Raw genomic sequence first — 5,362 nt, forward strand, 5'->3', positions numbered from 1 at the left:
GCATTTATTATTTGATGGACATTTTAAAATATGAAAAATGTTAATATTAGTCATCTTATTTTCCATTTTGTGATCTGTTTATTCTTTGTGTTGATCCAAATTATTTTAGTCTGTATTATTTTCTTCTATTTGAAGAACTTCAATGCTTTATTTTTAAAGTTCACTTTCTGTTTTGTGGGATAATCTTATTAGAAAAATAATTATAGTTTGACACTTGTTTTATCCAGCTCTTTAATGATGTAATCTGTTCTTCTATCCTAAAGAGTTTCCAAATTGAAATCTGCAGCAAAAAAAAAACACATCTGTCCCATTGTTATGATATGTGTTTTCCTCTGGCTACTTCTAGTTTTACCTTCTTTTTTTTTTTTAAGTGTGCATGCATGAAGGAGATATTTGTTGGGCTCTCTATCACACATCACTGATGTCTTTATCGATCACTATCTGAATTCTGCACTATTATAGTAAAGCATGTTGTCCAGTAAAGTAAATCCTTTTGACTGTTCTTCAGGAGTGCCTTGGTTATAATTGGTTGTCGTTATATACACAACCATTTAGAATCAGCTTAAGTCACACGCACATGCCCCTGTACACCAACTCACCCACCCATACAACAAAGGAATTTTATCCTACTTTATGAAATTTCTGTATCATTGAATTGAATTATATCAGGGAAAATTGACATCTTTGAAATATTGAGTTTTCCAGTACACAAAAATATTATAGCTATCTATTTAGTTCTTTATCTTAAATTTCTCTCAGTTTTATAGTTTACTAAATAAACTTCTTGCAGGGTTTTCATTTCTATTACCTTTAAAATGTTCATATCTTTCTTCTTATTTAAATAACATTTTCAATGTCTACTTATTTTTGCTTTTCAGTGTGGAAATAAGGGCTTGCCAGGTGGCGCTAGTGGTAAAGAACCTGCCTGCCGATGCAGGAGCTATAAGAGATGAGGGTCCGATCCCTAGATCAGAAGAATCCCCTGGAGAAGGGCATGGCAACCCACTCCAGCATTCTTGCCTGTAGAATTCCATGGACAGAGGAGCCAGGCAGGCTACACTCCATAGGGTTGCAGACAGTTGGACATGACTGAAGCGACTTAGCATGCACACACATGTGGAAATAAATTTATTTGTGTTTGTTGACTGTGTATCCAGTACGCATGTTGAATTCATTCATTATGTCTAATAACTTCATTGTAGATTATTAAATATTTTGAACATATTCATATATAACACCTTCCAACAATTAGGTTAATACAACCCTGGTGCCTCAGATGGTAAAGAATCTGCCTGTAATGTGGGAGAACCAGGCTTGATACCTGGGTTGGGAAGATCCCCTGAAGGAGGGAATGGCTACCCTCTCCAGTATTCTTGCCTGGAGATTCCATGGACAGAGGAGCCTGGCGGGCTAGAGTCCATTGGATCGCAAGAGTCAGACACGACTGAGTGACTAACACTTTACAGTGTTTACATATACATTTTATTCTCTCTCTCTCTCCCCCCCCCCACCCCCACTGTATAGGCTAGTATCTCTAGTAAAATGACTAAAAACTGTAAGAGAGAAAAATCCCTTTCCTTGGTTCAAATTACAGAAAGACATGTTTCAACATTTTTTAATTTAATTGTGTGTATTAGCACTATTGTTGAGATTTTTTTAAAAAAGTGTCATTCTTTATTAAAGCATTCTTTAACTTATTTCCCAAACTAAGTTAAGCACAATTCTAATATTGCAAGTTCAATGTGAATCACTTTACTGTATGATTTATTTTATGCTTTTATGCTAAATTACTTTATTATTTATCTAGTAGCAGTTTGTTCCCCTAGAGTATGAAATATACATGAAAACTGGATTTTTCTTCTCTGTAATACATCATTGTAACTACGCAGTATGGTTATGTGAAGCTCTTTTAGATATGAAAACCAAATCAGTCACCATATGAATTCCCCTTATTGATGACAGTCAATGCTATATGGAAGAGAACACCCATGCAGCTGATCCCTGCCTCAATACTGGACAATGTACGGGATACAATCAAATGATATTACTCTAAACCATAAATTTTGAATATAATTTGTTGTGCAGCAACAGAATAGTTGAAAGTCCTCTGTTTCAATAGTTCTTTGAAACAGAGGACTTTAAACTGGCTATAAAACCAACTTCTATATTTTACTTCCTTTAGTCCTCTGAATGGGAAATATGTAATAGCCACAGTTGTCATCTGTTACTGTCATCTGCACATTATCTCCTCTGAAATGATTGCTTTAATTTTTGTGTGCTTTTTAGATGTCTTTTTTGATGACATGATACCTACTCAAAGAAGAGAACTAGCTGATAGATGAATTATGGTCTTATGAAAAATAAATTATTTAAACACATAGTACAATAAGAGAAAGACAGATTTAAAAAGAAAATATAAAAGAAAAAACCTTCCTCAGATTGCATCATTTCCCAATCAGTTTGACTGAAAATGATCCAGTGTACTGTCTGTAGTTCAACTCTTTCCATCTGAAGAAATCCAAGATCTTTTTAATAGTATTTTTTTTTAGTTTAATATAGTGATCTCTCTTATCAAGTATCATCCTTTACAACCAGGAAAACTTGGGAAAATAATGTACTAAATATCCCAAGTATTTTTATTTTAATTTCAACTATCTATTTCACCAAAAGAATTAAAACAAAACAACTATGTGTTATGGAAGAGATGCTGATGATTATTAAAATCAATTTCTGGTAAAAAAAAAAAAAAAAAAAACACCAAAACAACAACAACAAAAAAGAAATCTTAGAGAATGGGTGACACTATTTGGGCACAAAATGATTAAATCCCATACACCTTATATCTCTGAACAGCAAAGATGCATTCATATTTTTTGCATTAGTAAAAATTAAGGCAACAAATTATCAAGATGCTAGTAGCATGATTTGGCTACATAAACAAAGCATATCTACAAAGAAGAATTCATAGAGAAACAGAGGGTAAATATTTATTGCCACACTATAAACTTTTAGGAGTCATTATGCAGAGTTTTATTTTTAATCTTTACAGAAGGATCAAACTGAAGTCATTGAAAGGTTAAATGTCTAAAGTTAAAAACACATAGATATTTAACAACTGTTCTCCAAACTTTTGCCATCTATATTATCTAAAAACATCATGAAAAGAAAAAAAGTGCATGATAGTTATATGAACAGGAAACAAAAATATCAATGGCTTTAGGGGGAAAGGTGGGTAAATGATACTATATTTTCTCGTAAAATTGAAAATCACGAGTAAAATTGCAAACTGAATAAAAGATTGCCTAGATACATAGTTTCTTGTCAGCAAGACACCATAATATGACCCTGATATTAGAAAATCCAGCATAAAGCAATAAGGTCAGGAATGGATGAATAAATATAATAAATCTATTAATCATGTGGAAAAAGCAAACTAACTATTTCTGATTATACAATGGCAAAATTAAATAGGAAAACAGAAAATGAGTTTAAATCAAGCAGCTAATGCTTTACATTAAGGTAGCACTTTTCTCAAGGCTGTCAAGACATCCTTATTTCTCAGAGTGTATATCAGGGGGTTAAACCTCAGGGTGATGATGGTATAGAAAAGTGAGAGAAATTTGTCTGTTCTGGAAGAATTTTGAGATTTATGTCATAAATACGTAATGATCACAGATCCAAAGAATAAAGTCACAACCATGACATGAGATGAGCAGGTGGAGAAAGCCTTTGCTCTTCTCGTTGCTGATGGCAACTTCAGGATGATGGAGGTGATTCTACTGTAGGAGCCAAGTATCAGCAGAAAAGGGACCATGACAAACAGCACAGCAACTATAAAGACCAGCATCTCATTCAGAAACATGTCCCCACAGGCCAGCTTCAGTACTGGCGGAATGTCACAGAAATAGTGATTGACTTGGTTGGACCTACAAAAGGACAGAGAGAAAATTTGGCTTGTCTGCCCTATCTCAATCGGAACACCAGTGACCCAGCAGGCAGCCACCAGCTGAACACAGACCTTGTGGTTCATGACCAGAAGATAGTGCACGGGGCTACAAATGGCCACATAGCGGTCATAGGCCATCACTGTAAGAAACAGGCACTCTATGTTTCCAAATATAAGGACAAAACTCATCTGTGTTGCACAAGCAAACAAAGAAATATGTCTTTTCTGAGTCCAAAGGTTTATGAGCATTCTAGGAAGAGTGGCAGACATATGATAGATTTCCAAGAAGGAAAATTACTGAGGAAAAAGTACTTGGGAGTCTGGAGAGTCTGGTCTGTCCTGCTTATGAGACTAATGATGCCATTTCCCATCAGAGTTATCACATAGATAAACAGAAACATCACAAAAAGAAACATTTGAAGATTGGGAATGTCAGAAAATCCCAAAAGAACAAATTCAATCACTGAAGTGAGATTCACATTTGCTAGATATTTTTGAGGTTCCATTTGTAAAAATAGTACAATTAGGCATTTATCTTTTTTTTGTTTTGTAATTCTATAAATTAGAGGGATTTAGGGGAATTATTAACAGTACATAAGATTTCTGTTCTCTATTAATGTCTAGTGTTTTATATCTTGGACTCAACACAATTGAAGTCTTATGGAAAATTGTATTCTAAATTCTAAATATAAAGGCATAAGTTGCAATTCAAGGTTTAACTTTAAATAAAAGTGATATGTTTGAGAATTATGCACTTTCATTTTGAATGTTTGTATGCAGAGCAAAATCGATCCATTTTACTTCTCATATTAAAAAACAGAGTTCTTAAGCAGTAACATTTGTATCCCACTTTCTCAGTGGTAGGGCACAACCAAATTCTGTAATGCATTTTTCATGAATTTCCCAACTCTTCCATTGGAACTTTCTCAATAATAAAGCATGCCTTTCCTTCCATATTCTGCAATGATAGTTCTTATTACTTATGCAGGCACTTTATTTGAGACCATTCTGGCTGCCTTTATCTACTAAAATAAGCAACATAACTATAAGGAATTATAAAGCAGGAACTTTTATTTATCCTTTGCAAGCATGCAGCTTATGTTTGACAATGTTCTTCACTTATTGGTTATTTAATTAATAATGACAAACTTGAAGGAATTACATTGATGATATTATTTCTGAAACTCTGCCTAGTAAATCTATTCTCAAATCTCTTACGATGTGCCAGAGGTCACTTCCATTTAAAAATTATCATGTTAATAATATATATAAGATCCAACACATGTCCATCATCAGATGAATGGATAAGAAAGCTATGGTACATATACACAATGGAGTATTACTCAGCCATTAAAAAGAATACATTTGAATCAGTTCTAATGAGGTGGATGAAACTGGAGCCTATTATATAGAGTG

General features: G+C 33.7%; 1 pseudogene; it reads right to left on the reverse strand.

Annotated features, from left to right (window-relative positions):
• Positions 1 to 3,514: 3,514 nt before the first annotated feature.
• LOC109574869 (olfactory receptor 10AG1-like) lies at positions 3,515 to 4,452 on the reverse strand (annotated as a pseudogene).
• Between the last annotated feature and the right edge of the window lie 910 nt (positions 4,453 to 5,362).

The sequence above is a fragment of the Bos indicus genome, chromosome 2 (genome assembly GCF_029378745.1).
Source record: "Bos indicus isolate NIAB-ARS_2022 breed Sahiwal x Tharparkar chromosome 2, NIAB-ARS_B.indTharparkar_mat_pri_1.0, whole genome shotgun sequence".
Lineage (NCBI taxonomy): Eukaryota > Metazoa > Chordata > Mammalia > Artiodactyla > Bovidae > Bos > Bos indicus.